The 27,062-nt window shown below is 43.5% G+C and overlaps 1 protein-coding gene across 4 annotated transcripts in view; it reads left to right on the forward strand.

Moving 5' to 3' along the window:
- The window catches only part of LOC144944335 (IQ motif and SEC7 domain-containing protein 1-like), a 289,601-nt gene that overhangs the window by 131,512 nt on the left and 131,027 nt on the right, over positions 1 to 27,062 (forward strand). The window lies entirely within an intron of this gene.

The raw sequence follows: 27,062 nt of genomic DNA on the forward strand, positions 1-27,062 counted from the left end.
GTTCTTTCGGTAAAGTCACGTAGATAGAAAAAATAATAAAAAGAAAACACGACGTTTCGGCCGCAACACAAGCGGCCGTTTGTGTTGCGACCGAGACGTCTTTGATAATAATTGTTTTCTATCTACGTGACTTTACAAAAAGAACCAGAGAGTATGAATAAATGTATACTTTCCAGAGGTGGGACAAAGTCATTGTTGTGCAAGTCACAAGTAAGTCTCAAGTCTTTGCTCTCGAGTCCCGAGTCAAGTCGAGTCAAAGATGAGGCAAGTCCAAGTCGAGTCTGAAGTCATCAAAATCATGACTCGAGTCTGACTCGAGTCCAAGTCGCATGACTCGAGTCCACACCTCTGAGGTGGGACAAAGTCATTGTTGTGCAAGTCACAAGTAAGTCTCAAGTCTTTGCTCTCGAGTCCCGAGTCAAGTCGAGTCAAAGATGAGGCAAGTCCAAGTCGAGTCTGAAGTCATCAAAATCATGACTCGAGTCTGACTCGAGTCCAAGTCGCATGACTCGAGTCCACACCTCTGAGGTGGGACAAAGTCATTGTTGTGCAAGTCACAAGTAAGTCTCAAGTCTTTGCACTCGAGTCCCGAGTCAAGTCGAGTCAAAGATGAGGCAAGTCCAAGTCGAGTCTGAAGTCATCAAAATCATGACTCGAGTCTGACTCGAGTCCAAGTCGCATGACTCGAGTCCACACCTCTGAGGTGGGACAAAGTCATTGTTGTGCAAGTCACAAGTAAGTCTCAAGTCTTTGCTCTCGAGTCCCGAGTCAAGTCGAGTCAAAGATGAGGCAAGTCCAAGTCGAGTCTGAAGTCATCAAAATCATGACTCGAGTCTGACTCGAGTCCAAGTCGCATGACTCGAGTCCACACCTCTGATACTTTCAATTTTATTTCTCTCGAATCAATGATCCACCTATGACGATTCAGGGGCGCGATCTGGTGTGCCCAGGCATAGGAGCAGCGCCCTTGTAGTCTACAGAGTGGAAGGTGTCAGCCAGCAGCCTGCTGTGAGGCTTGTGACCTTGTCCAAACAACAGAGCAAAACAGTGGGGCATTATTCGCAGCCATTGTGACGCAAATGCAGTCTATTGTTTGTGAAGCACAGAATACACATTTCACAAGAATGCCATCCTTGCCTTGTGACACGTTGCCTAGCAGTGAGCATGCACCAACTGCGTAGCCAGTTTGCACGGAGACATCGGTTTGATTCTAGTGTGTGTGTATGCCTTTATAGGTGCTCGCTAACAGCACTTGCCCCTGCAGTCTGTTAAGGCTATACGGGGGATCTTTGTCTTTGTCGTTTTGCTATAAATTGGATGTTGAAGATCCCCGTGACTTGATTGACGAGGGTAGGCCACTGAGTTTCATCATCGTAACCCATAGCCCAGACTGCACGTAACTCGATTGCAAAAAAATTAACCCGTAAAAACAAAGTTTTTCACTATAAATCCTTAAAATGCGTGGCATCGGTTTTATTTTATTATTCATTTCTGTTTTTTTTTGTAAGAGTTTCATTTTTATCACATTGGTATTTTAAATTAAATATGAAAAAAAAATTCCTAAAAATTGGAACATTTTGGAAAAATTTTTTCACGAAAATTAATTGTCACGCTCAACGAGTCTGTGTGCAAAATGTCAGCTCGATTGGATCACGGGAAGTGGGTTAAAAAACGACCGAAAGATTTGCACGGTCGTAAGCGCGCAAGCAAGCAAGCAAGTGAACTTAATATAAAGGATTTAATAAAAAGGGATAGGCAAGTCGTGGCTTCGTTATCCCTTTCAGTGCACAGCGCCTCGAGCTCGACTCACCTGAGTTCGACTCGCAGCCCTGGCTAGCATCAGGTGGTGAGTGAGATCTGAACCGGTCGACCAAATTCGCCAACCCACATTGATCAGAGTGGGGAAGGAAAGTCAAACAACTGTACCGTATCCTCCGCTACTGACACAGCGTGAGGAAGCGTTCACCCAGCAGTTAACTGACAAAGGGGTCGTCCATAAGTGACGTCACGCACCTAGGGGGGGGGGTCAGACATTTGTGACGAGGGGGGGGGGTGGAGAAATGTGACGTCACATCAAAATGCGCAACTTTAAATAAATATAGACAACACGTTCTACTTAATTAAATAGACTTTTTAATAAATGTTTTCTCCTACAACATCAGAGTGCAGCGCCACATTAAATACGCACTACAATTACAATAGTTTAAAGCGATTTGAAGCATGTTTTATTTTGGTGGGGGGGGTCTGACTTTTTGTGACGACGTGTGACGAGGGGGGGGGTCAAAAATCGTCCAAAATCGCGTGACGTCATTTATGGACGGCCCCAAAGGGCTGAACTGTATGTATTACTTATTATTTGTTTTTAACAAACAAAATGGGTTGAAAACTAACAATGATCGGCGAACAAAAAAGGGAGGAGATCATTAACAGGCCCTCGAAAGATCGTGAGTGGATTTTCTGGTTAACGGAATGTTGAGTTATGCACGTACTGTACGTGTTGCTACTTTCCATATCCGTCTGATGAAACCAACACTGATTGACGGTTAGTCATTCCTATTTTACAGCTCTCTAAGGCAATTGTGTAAGAGGGGCGGATCATGTCGTAAGTGTTGCTTAGATCTCAATATCGCCCACGTTGCATCGGCACTGTACCATCTGACTCAAAACGTAAGGTGGCGAACAACTGTGCGCAATGACATTGTGGATTTCTGTCACACTCGTCGTATACACACATTCATAAGCACATCATCAAACCAGAATAGCATATACAACATCTTTACTTTTATTAATTTTAAAAAATTTACCTACGTGACTTTACCGAAAAAACCTAAGAATATGAATCCTTGCGGTCACGAAAGCTTCAAATCTAGAAATATGTACAACATCCATTATGATTTATTCATTTGGGGAGAAATAACTAAATAAAACGTGACATTTGTGCAAATGTCAAGAAGGGGTGAAGGCACATTGGATATTATTTGTTATAAATTTCGCGGTGGGAATATTAGCAGTGCTATCATTTGTGATTGAAAAACATCTCTGCCACTGGCTCACAGCTCACGGCTGCTCTCTAACTTTTGTTTATTCTTGAGAAACAGCAAATAATCAAAAGGATTTGTTTCCCGACTTGCTTTGGTACTTGTGGAGGCAAGCAAGCCCCAGTTTTATATCCTCATTTGAAATAAAATCGGTGCAATTCTGTGCATGCCCTAGCCCCCTTAGATCCCCGCCCCCCTTTGCACATACGGCCAATTTGCCCAAGGGTAATGTTTTTGTTTTCAAACACTAACCCTTCCTCGTATCCCTGCCTCGCAGCAATATAAACCCTGTTTGAGAGGGGAAATAAATGTGTGGCTGTGAAAGCAGAAAAAACAGGAATGGTAAAGCAACTGAATATTTACCGCTATCTTCCAATGCAATTGTTTATTCTGCCAACAAATTACGGACTTGCCTCGGCTACGTTAACGGTTGCAGAGAGCGTGGTCCGTAGGCCTTCTGGGATCCTGCCATAAAAAAAAGTTCACCTTGAAACTCTCAATTTCCCCATCCTGCTGCTGAGAACTATAATTTTTTGTTACGATCGATTTTTGGGTAAATCAAGAGTGTTTTTTTTTATTTGCACGCCTGTGTTTCGAAGAGATGGCATTTTGGCCCCGTTTGGGGATTAATTACGCGGTGATTAACAACACACGGTCAAATAGGTAACATTGATTCAAAGCCCTTGCATACATTTCCCTTCTTATTGAGCTATTTATGTCGTCTTGTTCATGCGTTGATGAGCGATTGAAGGACTGGAGGGCTCACGCTTTGACTTCGGTCATGCTTGCGAGAAAATAAAAATCACGGGCTAAGGAAAGGGCAGGGGAATATTCTCTTCGCGATTACGTGTGTGAATAGAGAAACAGTTGATAACAGGGGCCGGGGAGTTGTGGCACAGTCCATAGCGCTCACTGCTACGAACCTGACCACCTGACTTCAATTCCCGTTCACAGCCAACGTCGGTGATGGATATCTGAGCCACTCCTGCACCTCCCCGAGGTCGACTCCACCTTAAATGAGTACCTGGTGCAGTGTGTAAACATCAGCAATGGCGAGAAAAAGACAGCTGGGCATGGTGCTGTCCACCCACCCCCTAATGTACTGTGTTGGCCTTCCAAAGGTGCTCACTTATAGCACTTGTCCCAACAGCATGTGTAGGCTACATGGGGGATCTTTGTATTTGTTTTTGAAAGGGAAAAGGTTGTTGTGTGATAAATAATAATGTATGGTCATTTATCAATGCTTTTTTTTGTTGGTCTTGGGGGGTTGTTTGGCTATACCTCACACGGTGATCGATACAGGCTGGTGAAGGAAGGTGAGGGGGGGGTAGGTTTCCCAGGACTGGTTTGCACATCACTCGCCGCTGATGCTAGCTGAGGCCGGAAATCAAACTCATGTCCCCAGGTCCATAGCACCATGCACTATTCATCTGTCATCCCCACTAATATCAATCTACATAATGCTGTGTAAAATGAATGACCTGAATAGCAGTCTCGGCACAAATATTAAATTGCTTCATTTTGTTCACGTGCCAAACCTTACTAATTGCCTGTGTCGGGTGGTGGCGGATTTAACGACACATTTATATTTTTACAGATCTAACACAAAAACCTCTATTATGGATAATATTGCTGATATTTACGATATTTTGTTACTAAAATCGGTCCATGAATGTCATCCACTTTCAAAGGTAGCTCCTTAATGGTCTGACACACTTTGGCATACACTTGAGAAGTGATGCCTGCAATGCAAGCAATATCTGTCATCAGTGGAAAGAGGATTAATCAACCAATACTAGAGAAGCAATAGGCATTATAGACATTATATAGAGATGCCACATATATTGTTGATATGCATGTATATAATTGGGAGTATGGAAAATTCTAAAAGAACATTGAATGGGGAAAATTTCGAGAAATATTGCGTAGTGATTCAGCTATTGTTATGGATATGCATGACATTATGAGCAATACACAGGCTGTTTTTGTATTATAAATTCCTCTCTTTTCTCAACCCACTCACACTCCCATCCCCGACGGAAAATAATTCAACAATAGCATTCTTCCATTGACTACGTCTCAAAACTGTATTCATTCAAGCACTGCAAACAAAAAGAAGGACGGCTTAAAAGAAAGCCCCTGACATCTTTGTTGTATAACACATAGGAATTTATTGTTGGAGTTTGGATTTTCTTGTCTTTATGTGGACAAAACAGTGGGCTTGTCAACTCCTTTCCAAGTGGCAAAGAGCATGGCCTGGGAGTAGCTCCATGCACTTTGCCAGAATTACGAAAGCATTTCAAATCGTCCTTTGACTCAGAGGCTTGTGTGATTTTGCTTTTTTTTACTGTGAGGCTTTCCCAGGACATTTGCCAGAGATCCTGACAACCAGAAAATATTAACACCTGGCAATTCATGTCCTTGATGCTGTTTACTCTGTTGAGTGATGAAGCTGTTTGAACGTAGTGCCTGCAGAGGGGCTCATCCATGAGAATGCCAAGGTCACTCTTGTCATTTTCTTCTTAATTTAATTGCAGCTTTTTAATGCATTTATATAGTTCATAATACGGTTTTGCCCTATCACTGTATGCCACCATTGTGCCTGTGGGGGAGGTTCATATACTGGTGCCTGAAACGTTGTGGCTTGCCGGATCGTGTCTGTTACCGCTGCGTATCTTTTCGCAGTTGTGTTGCGTAGCTCTATGATGACATGTTTTCGGGTTGTGCTGCCGTGCGACGTCTCAGCACGATGTTTGGCACCGATTTTCGCTGCTCCACTTGCCTGGAAGCGTCTCGAGGAACTCGTATGATGTTCCTGAATATGCTCCCAGCACGTGGAGCGAAGCGACGGACATCGCTCAAAACTATATGGGCCTTACAATCTTAAAAATATATCGGAAAGTTATGTTTGTTACCACAGCGCGTCAGTGTTTGTAAGGTCTGGCTGCGGAGATGTCCGAGGTATATGCCATCTTAGCAAGGTCCTCCATCAACTTTGGCATTCTATGAAAGAACTTCAATGTCGAACAATCTGGGGGAGCTTGAATGGTCTGCTGTACCTGTAGAAGTGTGGCCGTTTTCATATTTAATATTGCCATGTTATTATGTTGGCTTGTGTTCGTCTCTGGTTCCCGCGATGGTTTACGTTTGATCGAGATTGCTTACATTGGTCCAGCAAATATTATACGTAGTTTATCTGGCTGTAATCATCAATTTGTTCCAGTTAAGCACAATTATGAGAAATATGTTGTTAAATAAAACATATTTTGCGCATGCTGCCACCCAATGGAACAGTTAACTATGATGAAATCTGCCTGCTTCATTGACAGATTATGCCATTCAGTGTTCATATACACTGGTACATTAATTTAACACGTAGGCTTTCGCGACTCATATTATTCATAATAAAGATTTTTGGGTTAGATCGCGTGAGTATAAATGCGTCGTAACCCTCCACCACTCGACACAGCCAGTAAGGTTTGTCACATAAACAACGCGTGCCAATTAGTTTATTACTTCAGCCGACCGGTGTGTTAGAGAGTAAATCCGCAACATTTACAATTTGAGTACGACGTATCGCTGGTAATTTTGGATTGCCAGCATCAATATAAATCAGACCTTTTTGTGCAGGGCTGGTATGCCAAATTAGGACAGCAGATACAAGACGATACAGGTGGATCAAATATTAACCGTTCACCACATTCTTCCATGAGAGGTCATTCATAAATTATGGGGGAAAGTTATAGCCTGGGTTGTACTTTTAAGGTGGAAAATTGCGAAATACTTCTAGATAATTGCTTGCCAGAGAACTGTTGACACCGTGGTTACCGCGCTGTGCCATGAAGCCGGCAATGTAAGCTTGATATCCCGCCATAGCTACCGCAAGTGATGAGCGAGATACGAATCGGTCCCGGTGTAACAGGCCGTAGTATACCCCCAGGCCGTAGTATACCTGGGGTTTAAACGGCCTAGGCTAGATTATACCCGGGTATATTATGGTCTAGGCCAATTTATACCGCTCTAGGCCAAATCATACTCCCATGATAGTAATAGTGTGGAGCGATATACACATGAATTACTACACTTTTTCCAACATTTTTTAAAAACTGTAAACACATAGACTTTGATTGCTTCAACCAGAAAAACTTTAATAATAACCCTATCCCGAACCCTAACCCTATCCCTAACCCTAACCTTAACCCTATCCCTAACCCTATCCCTAACCCTAACCTTAACCCTATCCCTAACCCTATCCCTAACCCTATCCCTAACCCTATCCTTAACCCTAACCCTAACCCTTTCCCTAACCCTAAAATGTTTCAATTGATCAAATTGAGATTCTTACTTCCATCTATACGCTTTTTAGATATCGATTGAAGTTCGTTTGAACTTTCACATGGGGCATCTTCTGGCCTGGAGGGGTATGGTCTGGCCCAGTCTAGTTTAAACCCCCAGGGGGTATAGTTTAACCAAGGACACTTTATCCCCCACGGGTATACTCTGGCCTGGGCCAAACTATACTCAGGTTTAATCGGGGCAGGGGTTATTTTAGGCTGTTACACCGGGAATTCTCCCCGTGCCAACCTGCACTGACCAGAGTGAGGAATGGCCCAAAATCCATGAAAACCAAGGGGGCATGAGGGGACATTCAGTCACCAGTGGCTTGACAAAGGGAGAATTGTTTTATTATGTTTTATTTTTATTATTTTATTACTTCCCTTCTACGTGACTTTACCGAAAGAACCAAGAAGAATAATAATGTGTTTTAAAAATACAACTTAATTTTCGATTTAAAGCTTTCGTGACTGCAGGGATTCATCTTCTTGGTTCTTTCGGTAAAGTCACGTAGAAGGGAAGTAATAAAATAATAAAAATAAAACATAATAAAATAATTCTCACGACGTTTCGGCCACAACGCAAGCAGCCGTCCTCAGGTGAAGAACATGTCTGTCGATAAGACAGAGTCAAAATGACACGTCCTAGGCTTGGAGCGTCTATTTAAGCTGGGAGGGAGGAGGAAGAGCGCCTTGACAAAAGAATTTGCATACGTAGAGGAATTTAGCATATTTATGGGAAATGCAGGAATGCGACTAGTGCTACTTGTGAAATGCGTAGGAGGTGGGCGGGGGTTTTCAAAGTCATATTATGCCCATTGATTGTACATATCCACAATTATGCTAATGAGCTGTAGTAATATATCTAGTTTTATCAGTATCAATTATATTTGTTCCTGTCACGTGATTGGCAAACAGCAATATGGTAGATCCTTCCAAAGTTCCAGTGTAAACCAAAGCTGGGGTTCACGCCACTGAAATAATTACGGGGCTTCTGAACGGTTGCAATGTCTCGTGATATGACGTCAATAGCACGTTTAGAATTAAATTGGGAGAATAATGATTGAAAAGTTACGCTTGGGTGTGTTCCTAGTGATGTCAATGCAGTGACATATTCAACTCCAAGGGAGTGCCATTACAGCAACATCCATCATCATCAGCAACTGTCCATCCACCACAGCTGTGACATAAGTGACATAACTAGATGTGCTTTACATTAATATTTCCTCCCCCCCCCTATCGACCCAGCTTCAAATCCACATCTGACAGCCTGAGACTCACAGCCTAGACACATATCTATAAGATAAGAGCTATGTGTTCTTTGGGATTGCGTCTTCCTTTCAATCACCGCCGAGCCTCGAGATCTGAGCCTTTCCCTGTGTGCAAAACATGGAACCGGGAGAGCTCTCCTCTGCGAGACAGCTCAGCAATGGACACTCCCTTTCCATCCCCGAGGAGAAAACGCCCCCAGTTTCCCGAGCGTCTGTTTCCTGGGCAGTGGGGTCTCGGCCCTTTCCTGGCCAGGAGCTGCCGAGGCAAGTGAAGAACGAATAATCAACCTTCCTTCCAGCAGTCCCTGTGGATTCCCACACCCCCCACTCACACCACCGCCCACACGCCTTCCCCCCCACTCCTCCTGCCCAAACTTTGCTTCCCAGAGCCAAAATTATGGGCTTAATATGCCAGTGGTGGCACGCTTCACTGAATCTTTCGCGAGGGATGCCAAGAAATTCACAGCACTTGTCGGCTGATGAGAAATTTACAGCTTTAATTACAAGATTGGAGTCGGCCTTCCTCACCGCTCACTCCAATGGCCAGGCGATTGTGAGGGTGCATCTCGCAAAGTAATTCCCATTGATTTTGCTTTGCGTTGTGTGTGTGTGTGAGCGTGCGTTATTTTTTTCCCCTCATTAATCCCGCAACTTTGTTTCATAGGAAGACTTTGTCAATGCAGGTCAACGATGATGTGAAAAAATTGGCTCCTGGTAAGATGAGGCATGACCATTGCACTAACAGGCATTTCCCACAATGCTGTGCATTGCATCAAGTTGCACTGCTTCCTCGCAGTCCTCTCAGAGTTACGACACACGTGCTGTTTTTTTTACATAAATGACAAATTATGCACAAGGGGAATACAATGCAATTCGTAAGATCATACGCATGAATATTGATGTGATGCTAAACAGCATTTCTATTACAAGAGATGGAATGGATAGGGGAAAAAACGCACGCACACAAATATTGATTCCAACCCTCGTACATAGTTTTCTGTATAGAAAACAGTAAATTAAGTTTAAATGTGTTGACAGAGACAGATGGTGTTTAATTAAAAAAGTCCCTGCAAAGGTGAGCATGCATTATTTACAGCAAGGGCTGATTTTGTAATTCCTGTCATGTTCTATTTGTTATCAGTCACACAATGCCCTTGCAAGAGCAAATGAGATGGCGGTTCAATTACTGTTTCTGCATTATTTTGCCGTCAGTCACTTGAAGATCGGGGCTCACTCTGTGTTGTCTGAATGAATTCCACAGCTTCACGCCGACTCGTTCGATGCGTCGCAGCGCCCCACAAATCTGGCCACGTCAGCATATCTTACTCGCTTAATTGCCATAGGTAAAGGTGCGTCCCTGCAATTTATTTCTTGCTGACAGAACGGTCTCCATTAAGAGGGAGCACTCGAGAGCGCCTGCAAAGGGTATTTGGCCTGCTCTTCCACGTCTTGGAAGCGGTGGTGTGACCACGTGATCGACTATGTGTTTACACGGCTGGGTAGACAGAGGCAGAGGGGATTTAAGAACGTTTCACCGCTGTTTTAACGACCGTGACTGGATATAGAACCAAACCAACAGCGTATGGAATGCAAGAGTCGGTGAGGCAACCCTTACATCACGGCAGCATATAAATGTGATAGCTTGTACATAATTCATAATTTTGATTGATAACTTTCGTGACTGCAGGAATTAATATTCTTTGGTTCTTTCGGTAAAGTCACGTTGATAGAAAATAACAAAATAACAAAACCAAAAACTCGCGACGTTTCGATCGCAACTTAAGTGGTCGTCATCAGGCGGAGAGGAAAGAGAGGCAAGCCTCCAACTGCAACTGTTAAAACAACTAAGCTGTATCTGCTGCAGCAGTTACATTGGGGAAACTAAGCGACATGTCTCGGACCGTGTTCGTGAACATACTTCTGCCGTAGCTGATCATTATTTTAATGTGGCTGGCTTACACGAAATTGATTTCTCCAAAACGATGGTACTTTGCAAGCATACTGGCTATCAACAAAGATTCATTCATGAAGCCATCCACATTCATAGACACAGACGGTTATAAACTCAGCAATCATTGTAAAGATGTCATCAACCACTTTGGGTCATGACTTGATTTGTAATTTCAGCCTTTGTATGAATCCACTTCTAGATAAAAGCTTCCACATGCTGCACTAGCCATGGGAGTTTTTATTTATTTTAACCATCATTTACAAAGCCAGTCGTTGCGGATGGTGATATGAGGCACCCAGGACCGTTCAAATTTCACTCACCGCTGTTGTCAGCGATGGTTGGCAATCGAAGTCAGGTCACCGGGTTCATGGCACAGTGCTCTGAACACTGTGCCACTCCTTCATCCCTAGCCTAGATTAACCTCTTAAATGATACCATATTTGCAATATTTAATCCTGGATCAGTATCCTTTTGCATTGCAAGTTACATGGATACAGCAATGACCCTGAACATTTTTGCAAACCCCTGCAAATTCCCACTAGTTTTTACAAAAAAAACACGCATATACAACAGACGAACACTTTTCGTGGACCCTGCGCCGGTTGTTGGGGCAAGTGCTGTTAGCAAGGACCTAAGAAGGCCTCCACAGCATATGACGGGGTGGTGTGGCCAGCACCATCCTCAGCTGTCTCCAGACTGATGTTTATACATCGCACCAGATACACGAAAGGTAAAGGCGGTGAGTAAGAGTTGGAGACCTGCGATGTGATTTTGTCACCAAAGTGTACTAAAAGAGTCTGCATCAACAGCAGGCCATGCTTTCCCACCTCATGATAGACGCTTGTGTTGCGCTTGAAACGTCGTGATTTATTTTATTTTATTTGTATACCTACGTGACTTTACCGAAAGAACCAAAGAGTATGTACTAAAAGCCTCCGCTGTACGTTTGCCAAACTCTTAAAATTTAAGTCAGGGTCACGACAACTTCGGACAACACAGGCAACTAACATTGAAAATAATCAGATGAATATAAAGTGGCGTAAATGACGACTATTATGAACAGGACTACGTTGTGTGTGAACATGATCCACCTGTGCTCCGAATGCAAATGTGATCCTAATCACGAAGTGTGGACCTTTTAAAGGTTGGGGCCATTTCCATGCATAAGAAAGGGGGTTGCATTTCCACCTGGCAAATGCTTTGCAGGGGTAACAAAAATAAATTGCTTTGCACATTTCTTTTGAACCCCATGATACCACAGTGTATACAGCTTGGTGTCAATATTACTTATTTTTAGGTTCGCGAGAAATACAACTAAATATGTTTATTCTAGTTTTTATTAATTCAAATATTTATTGTGCATTTGATAACACTGGTCAACAACAACAAAAAATTCTGGCCTTAACTTTTGCAGCTGTTTTAGACTAATTTCAGGGTGCTGATTCCAAATCTGATCTCAGATTTGCTCTATCACATCTTTTTATGCTATCGGCATACCCCATTTTCATCGATTTTACCCGAAATTAACTCTGTCACTTAAGATTGCAAGTTGTTGCGAGTCAGTGACTGCTTTAGTGTTAAAATACGGTGCTGTATTTTTAGGATAGTGTGTTTATAATATCATTTTATGTATATATCCACATTTATTTAATATTGTTCTTCTGCAGTTTTTATTGAAAATGCAATATTTGATATCTCAAAAACCTGATGTGATAGACAAAAACTGATGCCAGATTTGGAATCAGCACCCCAAAATTACCTTAAAACCGTTGGAATACCTTATGCCAGAAAAAGTGTGTTGACCAGTGTAATCGAATAATCAGGCTTCCTGTGGTGTTACAAACTTCATTGGCTACCTAAAGCTAATAATTTAATTCCGAATCATGTATTATGTAATGAAATGTTTAAATATTATCCCTTATTATGAATAACAATATATAATTGTACTCAACATGCTGCCGCCGCGACCCTCATCAGGACAAGCGGATTGACAAACGAATGAATGAACATATTTAATGACCTGAATAAAATCAAATGTTTAGGATATAATAATAACAATAACTTGCTGGTAGATTATGTTTGTACCTTAACGAAATATAACGTAGAGGAGAAAATTAAAAATTATTGGTAGATATGTTTTGGTAGTCAAATATTTCGTTGTAAATTTGATCTGGATTGGATTGTTTAGATCCTTTCGGGAAAGCCACCCTGGGGACATCGTTCTCCATCCCTCCTCTAAATCTCCATTCCTCACCACAACGGTCCCTGCCTTCCCAGGCCACCTGACCCATCCCCATGTTCCTCATCTCGAGGTCATCAGCGTGCTTGATGCATCTTTAGGACCATTGATCGACGGAGCAGTGGAAGGGGGGTTGGCACATTCAATGGGAAGGCATGGCGTCATGCATGGGGGGGAGGTGGCTTGTTTTTGGTGGCGACACACAAATGCATGTGCGTGGCATGCAATGCATTTGGAACGCATCAAAGAGCATGTAATTGTACATATCCACAATGATGCCAATGAGCTGTAGTTAGATATTTAGTTTTGTCAGCATCAATACGATTTGTGCCTGTCAACTGTTTGGTAACGAGCAATGTTTTTTTTTTGCTTCAATATATCCCCACCCCCAGATTATATTTCAATTGTGCAATTGTCGGCGATGTGTCACAAGACAAATACATTTCTACCTGGTATTCTCACAGAAAGCAGTGCATCACGCCATGTTGGTGAAGGCGTCTGGAAGATGGCATAGAACGATGTCTCAGATGCCCATTAACTGATTCTTATTCACAGGAGAGGTGCAACACTTTCACGCTAGCCCTGCAACATGGGTGTTCATCACACGGCAATCGCAGCACGATTTTTTTCTCTCACCATAACTCGAAATACGTCTAATTTTATTTTATTTTTATTTTATTGTATTTTTTTACTGCATTATTTCCTTTCTAAGTGACTTTACCGAAAGAACCAAGAAGATGAATCCCTGTAATCACAAAAGCTTTAAATCGAAAAAATGAAAAACCATAGTTAATTCTATTTTTTTGTATTATGCTCTTATTGGTGGCCAAGCCAAGCCAATACTACCTCACTTGATACAGCAAATCTAGCTGTGACGGTTCCACCTGATGACGGAGACTTGTGTTGCCTCCGAAACGTCGTGATTTATTATTTAATTTTATTTCTATTATTACTTTTAGTAATTTTTATTTTTTTACCTACGTGACTTTACCGAAAAAAACCTAAGAGTATGAATCCTTGCAGTCACGAAAGCTTCAAATCTAGAATCAATACTATCAACTCAACCCACTTGAGAACCGGTGGCCGCCTGGATTTTAACCAAAACGATCTCAGCCGTGCCAGCTGAATGCTCCGAAGTGGCATTGTCCCTCCGAGTCTGAGCCACCCAGCAGGTGACTTATCCGAGACCGTTGACCGATGAGAGCGCATTGCTCAGCTCAGGGTCCCGTCTTGAGCACCGAGGTCACTGAGAGGCTGCGGCATGACCTTGAGTGCTCCGGCCGTAAACAGAGCTGCCTGCTGTAATAGCTCAGCGTGATGGAAGCTCAAGAAACATTGCCAATTTGTTATCATAAAACACCCCGAGTAACTCCCGTGCACTGAAACTTAAATTGACAGCACGAGGCACTGTCGATGCAGGATGACGGCTCTGTAAATAGGGAATTAAGTTTAGAAATCAAGTGCAGTAGAATCTGAATATATGCATACCGCTTAGGAGCAGGAGCAGTTGTGCTTATATCCGAAGTAGTGTGCTTGAATCAGAAGTTATCCATTGCCTTCCACCCACCATTGCAATGGAAGCACGTGTTGCTTATATCAGAACTGTGCTTATGTGTGTGCTTATATCCAGATTCTGCTGTAATATATATTGAGAATGAAAGACTTGGATGGTACAGAGGTCATGAGAACCTGATAATCAATGGGATCCAGCAATAAGTAAAAATCATTCAATGAATGGTGAACTCTATTGTTCAAAGTTACGTATACTATAGTATATTTATTTTAAGACACCATTTGGGTACCGCATCAACTGTGTTATTATGTTGTTTTGCATATAAATAACTAGTTTATAAAACAATCAAAACAACATTAGACTATTTGTAATTTTTACATTTAGTTGTGAATTTAAAAAAAAATACAATCACGTATATATCTTATTTCTTTCCAGTCACCATCAGCATCCCAACGGAGCACCTCATAAAATCATTTATTTGAATGTCTTCGTTTTTATTTAACGAACCTAGCTCATAAAATATATATATATTTTTTAAAAAATAATTATGCTTCTGTACGTTGCCGGTTCACTTTCATGTCTGAGGATTATTGTGAGAGTTTATCTTTAATGGATTACTCACTCCACTCAGCAGAACGCAACCTTCATATCGCATGTCACCATGACCGCCTCACTTTAATAAGAAAGTAAATAAATAACTCGAATGTAACCGAAGCCCCGCTTTTGCGCTCCAGCCACCGCATGCCCCCCCCCTCCCCCCCTAATGAGGCACGCGCAGCGCGTACGTGGCAGCTGTGAATTTAAAACAAAATCATCTCGCAATACTGACCGCGTGCCGGGGCAAAGCCGGCACGCAGCACACGTGATTGACTGCGCAGATGTGAAGTCGCGTAATCAACGAGCAACGCGCCACACAATGTCACACGCGTGAGCGCGGCCGTGACGGTACGTGGGGTAAGGGGTTGCTGCTACAGGGCGGTAGTTTCATATACCGTACGATATATCCACGGTAATCACGTTCGTCCAGGTTCGTACAATAGCCACGTGTCGCGCTAATTATTTGGTTGAAAACTGTAGCTCATTTGCTTACAAAATATTTATAGCATACCAAAAGCACGGTAATTAAGGTTCTAAATACATCGTTTTTGCCCATTAATATTGTGCGTTGAAATGTATTTTCTACAGTCATTGATGGAATGATAGTTGCATGGTTCATTTAGTCATGCAATTATTACTAATTCATATATTTTGTGCATGTTAGATTGTAAAGTTGCAATCATAAGAAGCCTTGTGATAGGATTTTGTTGAGTGAACTGCATTTTTATTTTTTAAGTAACCATAATTTGTACTGAAAGTGCAGCATAGTACAAATACAATATGGTAAGGTGTGCAATACAATGACAACGCCAGGTGAAATTGATAGTACACAGTAACCATTGTAACGTGAACATCAATGTCTTATTTTACATCGCAGCAGTGAAGTGACCATGCCTATGTCCATCCCTATATGAAATGATAGAAGTCCAAACATTGCCACGTTGATTGCAGTGCAACGACTCCGACGACACATTATAAGAAGAGCCACTTTTATTAAAGATTCTCACAGTACGGAACCCTACTTTAGACTTCTACGATGAGGGACCCGAGGCTTCGTGCTCGTCTTCCTGCTCGTATCTTCCTCCGAGCGACCCCACTCCTCAGCCCCCTTTCTCGAACCTTCTTGCCCTTGTTATTATCTCTAGCCAATCCCTGTCCTTCCCTTTAATGGGTCCATTTTAACACGTAGGCTTTCGCGACCAAAATTACTCGTAATAAAGGGATTTGGGTTAGATCGCGTAAGTATAAATGCGTCGTAAGGAGGGTTACTTAAGGAGGTGGAGGGTTACGACAGATTTATACTTACGCGATCGAACCCAAAAACCTTTATTATGGACGGATTCGTTTTGTTTTCCCGCTCAACCCTTATTCTCAAATCCCTTTAAAGTCTGCCTCCCGACCAATCACAGTGGAGGCCTCTTTCTTCCACTCGGAGACCTTTGTATTTTTAAATAGCCGTTAGGCTGCATATGGCTTGGGATAATTTTTTGATCATTACACACATGCATGATTCCATACATGTGTATCATGACCATGAGAATCAATTTTAACGGAAAAATCAATCTTTCGTGTCATGCTTAATACGTGCTCGTATATTGTAGAAAGCATCGTGGGCAATTAAATCTTTTTTTCGCTGAATAGGTCAGTTTATTGCTTGCGTTACTTAATTATTTCACACACCTGGGCGCACTCAAACGTTTGCTCACACTTCATCTAGAAACCCATTGGCTTCATATCGACACACGCGCGCACAAATACCCCACCCCCAGTTAAAATCCTATTTAAGTTTAGCAAGGCATTTGCTAGCAGCTTAGTGGATGGCTCACGTAATGACACCAGGGGGTCCTTCCACTGAGCCCTAAATGACGCAAGTGAAGTTTCGACTATCTAGCTGGGTCAACCAAATTAAACCCCACTGGATCTCACTGCCGAAGTCACTTTGCTGCCCTCCACACAGCTGCTCGTAATAGCCAGAGCACACTCACGCAGTCAATTGAGAATTAATGACCACCAATTATTAACTTCGTATTTTTTTCTCCCACGGAATGTAATTTTACACTCGCAACCTTCCCCCCCACCTCCACCACCGCCCACCCAGCCGCATTTTGAATCCGGGGACCATCGCGGTCATTGTGCCAGAAAAAATACTGTTATAATAATATGACTCACCATTACCTTTTGTATGCTTGTGAGAACAAACTAATCAAAAGCAGTGATTTCGAGGTTCTGAGGAAACCCATTTCACCCAATGGACCTCTTCATAAAATATTAAAGCCACTTGCACGGGATAGGTCAGCGCTACCCAAAGAGAACACTCAGTTGTTCGTCCCTGGGAGCTTCATTTCATGCACGGCGCGTCCACGTGGCGTCCGGCGTTATTTGTAATGCCAGCCCCACCACGTGCGTGCGTGCAGCCTCCAAAGGGAGTCTTGGCAGTTCGCAGTGAGCGTAGCAATCGTATGGTACTGCCTTGTTGCATTCAAGTGCTGGGAGAATATTTAATATAGGATTACGTACCAGCTTGATGGGATTGGGGAAATGCTTCACCGAATCCATCGACAGTGTTTTTTTTAGGGTTTTGCTAATGAATATTTGAACAAATCTTTTAAGGCACCAAATGTCAGTGTAACCATACCTAGTGAGTCAAATCCATGGGAGCAATAATGCATGTGGAACATTGCCTCAAAATGGTTTAGAACAGCAAATAGTTTCTTCAAAGGTCACTGTATTTTGTTTTGGAAGTGCTTTTGAATTATTCATGCTGTTAAATTTACATTGGACGCTTCAAGGTTTAAACAATACAAATGTGCTGCATTATCATGTTTGCATGTGACCGAAATCACTCTGCGTGTACCAAATCTCGTCAAACATTGGAAATTAAGCAGAGTTGGGTTATTAAAGGCTTCATCTCTGCATTGTAGGTAGCAGAAGGCAGTGCAACAAAATCCATGTTAGTACTACACAGCACTATACTCTTACCTTGATGATCCCAGACTTAATGGGGGAAAAAACCTCACTGCCCATGTGGTGTGGAGAGGCCCTCACCTAGCAGTGGATTGACAGCAGCGCTGTGCCTGTAGATATACATGATTTCGTAAGTAAATAAGAACAACGGGATGGAGATTCAACCCTAAGACGGAAATAAATAAATAACACACATTCTTACGTGGCACACATCATGTCTGCAGTAACATCTGGTGGGTTCCATAATGAGAGCTGTGTTCGAGCTTGAAACATACCCGTCTCGGAACAGGGCAACATGGCAGTAGAACGCAGTGTTGATCAAACGATCGCAATCGGCTGCATGGCCTTCCACTACTTTATAACAAAAAAATAAACTGGCACGTAATCTCGTCCGTATGATTTAGGGGTTCATTTCTTCGCCAGATTACAACAATCCTTCAGTCGTCTGTTTGCGTCAGTTCCTATTGCGCTCTGTCAGTTCCCTAGGCATCCAGCACATTTGGGGCTTTAAACAATGTGTGTGGGCAAAACTATATGCACGGACGCAACCTTTTCGTCTCGTTATTACACTGGAGGGAAATCTGTTGTTATTGAGCACCAATTATGACTGGCTGAGAGCACATTTGGGTTTTGGGACCCTTTTGACCCAAGTGCTGTTTGTTACGGTGGCGCAGTGGTTAGCGCGGAGCACTGTGAACCCGGTGACCCAAGTTCAAATTCCGGTCATGGCAAACATCAGTGGAGAGTGATATTTGAATTTGTACCGACCCCCCCCCACTCCACCCAGCCTTTACCGACCAGCACTCATCAGCGTGGTGAAATGTAATCAACATGACACGCGTAGACCTTCATCCAGCAGTGGACAAAGAACTGCAAGTAAATAAATACTTATTTACTGGTGTTGTTGGCTCACCGTACAAGTGACTCGTTTTAGGCCGAATCATCTCCGGGGAGGCGGTGATGTGAACCCGGGTGGCGAGATTGTATTGTCGCACACTTTAATCGCTGCGCCACCATTCCCACCCACCCACCCACGCACATACACACACGCGCGCACACACCGAGGTCAAATCTTTATATGGGAGACAGGTGGAAGGGAGGGGATGCCTGTTATCGCATCAGATTGGTCCCATTATAATCAGTCAATCTCAATGCATAATGCGAGCCGTGCTTTTTACAGATGGCATATTGGCTATCTGGTGTTTTATTAAGATTAGTAAAGATCCGACACGGCAGGAATCGCGCAAACAACAACACCTACATGCATTCGTGGGGGAGCGTTTATTGCAATATTGCTTTTATGAGTGAACGTGGATACCTGTGGGAGGTGGGGCGTGGGGGGGGCTCACCTTCATAATGCTGCTTCAATTCTGCCTCTGCTCAGCGCTCGGGATATTGCCTGGAAGTTATGGACCATGGTCAGGTTTCCCATTGCGACCGTGAAACCACTTTCGACTATAACCCCTTATCGAGCTCAGAGAAGCGTGTTGGCGAGCACATCTCATCTCTCTTCACACTGCGCCAGACGCGGCGTGTTTTGAACTGGCTTTTGTCCACTCGCCGGTGCACATGAGGACATTAGTGGCCTCTCCTATTTTTATCGGCTGCCGCAGACCACCGAGCGAGCGCCTTTCGTACATGGGTGAGCACGCGTGCCTCATCTGCGCGCCACTGTGACCTGAGCACCGTTATGTGAAACCGCTGCTATCATGGGTGCATTTGTTTTGCGGATCTTCTCATTCAAGTGCTTTTTTTTTCTCCCTCCCCTTGCGGTGCTGTGGCCAATTGGACGGTGGTGATGCATCTTTTCGGCGGTCCCTTGAAAGGGCCCACATTGCGGCAAGGATTGTGGGCACGGTGCCGTTCTATCGCTCTTCCCTTCCACGCTTGTTGCCCCCTCCCCTGACAATAGCTTACTGCTGTCCCCAATGGCTTGATCCACCCTGTCAGCAAAACAAACAGGAACACCAGGGGGCCTGCGGCTCATCGCTCTTTCTTGCTGAGGCCCCGCGCATTCTAACGCTGAGGTGGTCCAGTGGCGCAGGAGGCCATTACCATGGCAGGGCAACTGGTGAGATATTCTGGGTTTTGGTTCTGAGCAGTCATTCGTGGTTGAACTGAGTTCTCAAGTGCAGTGTCTTCACGGTCTCAGCCTGGTGAGCAGCGATTGGCCCAAAACACCGACGCATGTGTTTATTTGTCACCCAATTTGGCAAATTGACGTGAAACGAACATCCATTTGGGAAGCGCGCACAGTCTGTTCTGCCAGTGTGCGAAACTAAGTTAATTGAGTGATCCTTTCTCAAAAACAAAAAGCAAATTTCCGACAAGAGACGGTGCACTGCTCGAGGCAGCGAGTATTGGAATTGATATATTTCCATTTCATAACACAATGGGGATAAACAAACTAATGATGTGGAGCATACATAGCAACCATCAACCAATACTGTGAACAACTGGCAGGACCTTCCTGAACAAGAGTCTTGGGACATGGTGAACTTTTTCTGGGTAAACAAGCATAATAATAATAATATAGTGCTTACAGTAGACTGGAATGTAGAGTAATTGGCAAAAGCATATATATATACACATACAAAACCTAAAAATGTGTACACCTACAATGGATGTTGCCTGAGTGTAAGGGTTAGCACATTGGCCATTGCATTTTTTTAAGATGAATATCGCTTTGCACATGGATAGTGACTGCAAAAGAATGCAGCAAGTAATTCCATGAGGGCACTAGCCATGAGGGCAGGTCTAATGTTATATATTTCTGAAATGTTTGCCAGTATAATAATGGCTTTACCCTTTCTGGCAATAACACAGGGCGTGTTAAGATGTGCAAACACCAAATAGGTAGCTATTGTTAAGGCATCGAGTTTGATTCAACCGCATATTTGTGGCAAAACATGCAAACGAACATCCTCTGAGAGGCCGTCCATAAATGACGTCACGCACCTAGGGGGGAGGGGGGCCAGACATTTGTGACTATGTGTGACGAGGGGGGAGGGGTTTGAGAAATGTGACATCACATCAAAATGCGCAACTTTAAATAAATATAGAATTGTTATAACAACACTCCTACAACATCAGAGTGCAGCGCCACATTAAATACGCACTACAATGACAATAGTTTAAAGCGATTTGAAGCATGTTTTATTTGGGGGGGGGCAGAGCTTTGTGACGTCAAATTTGAGGGAGAGGGTTTGACTTTTTGTGACGCCGTGTGACGAGGGGGGGGGGGGGGTCAAAAATCTCCAAAATCGCGTGACGTCATTTATGGACGACCCCTGATAATATATGCGTTGTCTTTGAAACTGATTGCCCTACACCAGAGACAGCCTTCGTCATGGCCTCGTCTCACCACCAGTGTCAGAGCAGAGAACGCCAAAAAGCGAACAGCACTACTAAGGCAATTCAATTATAAAAGTATGAATAGCGCGTGGTGAGCTATTTTTTGTTTCATCAGGCCTAATGTCAAAGGTGGGCACCGCCTCTTTCAACAGAGCTTACACATTCTGCCGACAATCTCAAGTGGGGGGAGGGGGGGGTGGAGCAGCCAGGAGGTTCGGACACGTCCCAAGGAGGACGCATGCTCTCCCCCTGCTCTCGTCCTTCACCTCCCACCAGCCACCGCACTCTGTCTGCATAGCAGCAGAGCTTCACACATTCCTGCGGAGGGAGCTGGTAGGGTTGCTCAGTCAATGGCCAGGGTCAACGGCGGCGTGGTGTATTCCGCAAATATGCCCGACTGTGAGGGCGGGCACAAGCCGTCGTTAGTAGGTTAAACGTTGAGTTTTAAAAGGGCTCAACGGGGTGACCAGCCCCTCCCCACCCAGCCCACCCCTCCAATCACCCACCCAGCCCCTCCCCACCCTCCCCACCCAGCCCCTCCCCACCCAGCCCCAACCTCCCCACCCAGCCCCTCCCCTCCCCACCCAGCCCCTCCCTCCCCACCCAGCCCCTCCCTGCACGACGGACGGACACAATAATCCCCTGTGGGCTGGTGTAACCAGGAGGTTCCTACCGGTAATAGACCTGTAACACAGTGCACGTGCAGTGTTAGGAGGCACTGTTTTGCATTGCGGTCCCGAGGCTTGTCTAAAAGTAGACCACGTTTTAAGAGGTCCGTCACTATCACAGAGTGATATTAAGTGGCGTCAGATTTTGCATGCATAGAGCCCTTTCGACTGCTGGATGAGAGCATCCCTGTACTTAACCGCACTGATCATTGCGCATCGATGTAGGTGGGGATGGAGACATACACCTTGGAGCATAGTACAGTAAAACAATATAGTTTTTTCCCGTAGGCTGCCCAATACCTAGCCCCCACAGCCTCCTACTTTGCTTAGCTTCTGAGATCTGATGAGATCGCTCACAGCTTCCTTTCGACTGAACGTGTGTCTTGCGAGCGTTATAAGAAGTGCGCGCAAAAGCAAGCATCGGCATGTATAGATGCAGGGCAGGCAAGGGAGTTGACGTCAACAGGCAAAACATGGCCATTATAATGTGCGGATACTGTCCGATTGAAGCTGAATGCATGTGGTCGACCGTGCAGCAGAAGTAGCGGCAGCAGCAGAAGCTCAAAATAACATGGACGTGATGCACATTTTCTTGTGTTTCCACATTTGAACGGCATAACGAAAGGGCTTCGCGCACGTATGCAAACGGAGTCCATGGTGTCCGCAAAGCAGTTCTTTTTTTTTGGAACAACAACAACAACGAAAAACAAGTGGCTGCTTATCCCACTTAATGATTTATTTATTTTGCTCAACTGTAAACGCGCAATAACTAACGTATGCGGTAAATGCGTCCAACTTGTCAAATAAACTTGCAGCGGGCAAAGTTAAGAGTCTCGCGAGAAGGTGGCAGTAAAGTGCAGTCGATACCGCGTGCGATGAGACGACACGCCATGCGTGCCGTGTTTCGCAAGCGAGCGCGCACGCACACGAGCAGGGAGGAATTCATCGATGGTGCAAGGGCGCGCAGCGTTAATTTGAACAGAATTATTAATGTCATTTGGTTGATGCTGTTGTTGTTGTAACCCTCAATCTAATTAATGACAACCTGTGGGATTTTTTTTTTTATCGTCGTACGTTCAACTCTGGCTGTCACCCGAAGACGCTGCTTGTAATTACTGGCGAAACGTCGTACTCGAATTGTAAAGGCTGTGTATTCTTAGGTTTTTTCGGTAAAGTCACGTAGGTAAAACATTAAAAAAGTAAAATAAAATAAAAAATCACGACGTTTCGGAGGCAACACAAGCTTCCGTCTTCAGGTGGGACCGTCACAGCCACGACAGCTGTATCAAGTAAATGTTTTACCTACGTGACTTTACCGAAAAAACCTAAGAATATGAATCCTTGCAGTCACGAAAGCTTCAAATCTAGAATTAAAGGCTGTGTAGTTTACTTTCCAACACACCGGTGTGCCGAACTAGTCACGGATTGGCATATTTTGCTTACGTGACAAACATTACAAATTGGCTGTGTCGGGTGGTGGCGGGTTTAACGACACATTGATATTCATGCAATCTAACCCAACACAACCTCTATTATGGATGTTGAACTTCTTTCACACCTCATGGGACCTCCCTTGCCAGTATCAAAATATAAGAATAGGTTTTACCACTTTTGGCAATTAAGCAGGTGTTAAGATGTTTAAACACCAAACTGAAACCTTTTTGCAAAGAAATTCGCATCGTCATTCTCGTCGTCTCGTCGCCTCGCTAGTCAATAATCCCTCCCCCCTCTCACAAGTCAGCCCAACAGTGAACTCGGGAAATCTTTTTATATACATATATATTTCGCCAATTACAAATTGTGGCTTCGCTTGAAGCACTGCAGTCTCTAATGACGCGACTGGATTATCTTGGTTTCAGACTGCACTCATTAATTCCGTCCCGTCATACTTTCGCTTTTTGGTCGGTACTTACCGCCGTCGTCATGCTTGCTTATTCGTTTTTGCTTTCTTCTCGTCATCATTGGCAAAAGTAAATAACACTTCTGTGGATTTGTTACAGATATCATTAACAAATTAACTCTGCTGCTGCTCCTGCTGCTGGAAACAAACACAAAGCCAACCCAGGACCTCGCTCGGGACAAGCATTGTCTCGCAACCATTTCTTTTTCTCGCTGACCACTTCTTGGCCTGCTAAACACGGATCCTCAGACCTTGACACAAGTGTTGTGACAGTCTCCCTGCTCCGGAATGCCCTTGGAGAGATGTCCTCTGGAGCGTGGATTTATGTAGTGCCCGAGGTCAAACAGCCCGAGAGTAAAAGAGACAAAGTTGGGTGACACGGGTAGTCTCGTGTAACATCGCAGTCTTGTGCACGTTGTATAGTAGTTCGAGTCACACCAGGGTGTTAACCTTGACGATCATGATACATATATATACACAAATACCTGTGCCGTAGCCTTGTTCGGTATTACACTCGTTTTTATTTACGCGATCTAACCCAAAATAAAACCTATATTGTGGATGATATTGGTCGCGAAATCCTACGTGTTAAACTCCCCCAAAGTATACATGCAGATTTCGATTTAAAGCTGTCGTGACTGCAGGGATTCATCTGCTTGGTTCTTTCGGTAAAGTCACGTAGAAGGGAAATAATAAAATAATAAAAATAAAACGTAATAAAATAATTCTCACGACGTTTCGGCCACAACGCAAGCAGCCGTCCTCAGGTGAAACCAGGACTTTACCGAAAGAACCAAGAAGATATACATGCAGATATTTATCAATTCACTTTTGGATGAGGGAGTTTATTAGACTTTATTTTTTCACCGCACTGGCATGTGTGTGTTGGTGAAGGTGGAGAGCATAGCATAGAAGTACAGTAGAGCAATGTATTTTGCAGCACTGCCCTCTGAAGCCCACAATATAGCCCCACAACATCATACAACACCTATGCATTGTGGTTGCCCATCCGAGCAGTATTCATCCCCTCTTAGCGTTTCAAATATGACGACGAGATGGGGCACATTTCAGGTTATTCTCGTCCATGTTTTATGTAATTGCTATTTGACCGTGTGTGACTCAGCCACGGACTTTCATGTTACAACAATGAAGCTGGGTGATTAACATTTTACATTCAACTGCTCTTCATTGTAAGTAAATTAATTACAATTTATAAAGTGTGCTCAATTAAACGTTTACAATCAAATTAATTTGCTCTGCTTTGAAAATGACACTTTGAAGATAAGAAAGCTAACATATATACTGCATAACCTTCTCCCACTCCTCGTAGGGGAGTGTTTTATTTAAATAGTTGATGCCATTGATTTTTGTTGCGTCATTGGCAAACCGAAAATGCCAAGACGAATATACTGTTGCGTGGATTACTTTGAATGAACATTATTTTATTGTTTGTTAAATTCTCAATTAATTCTAATTATTTATTGGAAGGAGCTGGGGGGGGGCAGATTTTTTTTATCCAGATGCATTCATTATGAACGTAACCTTGAAATATAATTTAATTTAAAAAAATCTAACTTGTGTTTTTTTTAATCTAAGTGCTCGAATGAAAAGTAATTTGATAACAATTCGTCAAGTTGTTTGAATAAAATAAAAATCAAACTTTACGGTCCAAACGATGTGTGAATCAAAGAAGCATGCTGGAATTGCCTTATCAGTGTTCTACAGTGCTGGGCATGTAATTGGTGTGTGATAAGATTCTGTAGAACATCGCGAGGTTTTTTTTGCCCTGTAAAAACTCTGCATGCTCATCCATGAATAATTTGAGGCAGCCCACCTACTAGGGGGAAGGAATCAATATTCCACAACCCCACAATTCTCCCAACTCAGCTGATTTATCAGTCCGCTACTATAAAATTAATTAGCTATAGGATACGGCACGCACGAGACACGCAGTTTTGTCATCTTTTAAATCCGTCGCATGTCCACACAGTGGAGCTTTTAATTGATCTGATTCGTAATTCCTTGCGGATGTGAGCAAGTGACATGAAGCATATCTGCATCTTAAGTGTTCCTTCAAAGTGCCATAATTGGATTTTGAAGCTGCTTTATTCTAATGCTGACTCATAAAAGGCAACCTATTATAGTTGCTGCAGGCAAATTGAAACCAGAATACAGTGTAATAAAATAAGGCAGCCCAGAGATTTTGCTGTGGAATGCAAATGAAACGAGGCACATCAATCAGTGCATTTGTAAAGGGTGTCACCGCAATCTTTTAAGTGTGTTTATAAATATGTATGCGCAACGTAATTGTCACGATCATGTTTTGTATTTTGGTTGGTGGACTGAACAAATTCTAGTCACAAGCATGCCAATTAGTCCATTACGGTCAGATGCGTTTAAAATGTCCTTTGAGTGACAACTTTCTCCGTAGCAATGCATGCGAGGCATGGAACCTTGTCAATTCAGCAACGAATTAACATAATGCTCGTAAATAGTGGCAACATCGTAATTCTGTGCATGTGGCGTCTTGGGCCAATTACGTTTATTTAATTTTTTTATTGTTATTCACGGAGCCAAAACAAAGATGACAATAATTGTTGGCGTCTTAATTACAATTTCTACTCTATCACAAGGCTCCAATAACACCATTCATTGTCGGGTATACAGCCACAGATTTAAATAACGAAAGCACACGATGTGTTTGTGCTTGAGAAATGTTCATATTTATTATTAACCAGCAGTGTCTGGCCCTGGCCATGTCTTGTCGTCGATGCAATGTGTGATGTCAGAGGGCAACACGTTATTCATATGCATCGCAAACAGGATTTACATTGTAGTTACACACAGCTCAGGGCTAACACGGACTCTTGTGTTCGAAAGTATCCCCTGTTAACACGATGCAACGGGATTGGCATCGTGCACATCAGGCTACGGCAGTTGGAAGAGCGGCCAATGCTATGTTCTAAATAATCGCCGATAGCCAAAGGGAACGTGTCCGCTCTTGGCCAAGTGGGTGGCCACTGGTCACTGACGTTTAGGCAGACGAATAGATCCTCATAAAGCCTGATAATGCCACCGGCCCACAGCCTGGGTCTACAGATCGGGCTCCGTGCAGAATGGTGCTGGTGGCTCTTGCTGCTCTTATAGCCACAGCCCATAAATTTGCACCTTTATTTTCCCAAGGCAATGAATGGTGGCCTCTAAAATACGTCAATCGCACTCCCTTTTCATTG

The sequence above is a fragment of the Lampetra fluviatilis genome, chromosome 34 (genome assembly GCF_964198595.1).
Source record: "Lampetra fluviatilis chromosome 34, kcLamFluv1.1, whole genome shotgun sequence".
NCBI lineage: Eukaryota > Metazoa > Chordata > Hyperoartia > Petromyzontiformes > Petromyzontidae > Lampetra > Lampetra fluviatilis.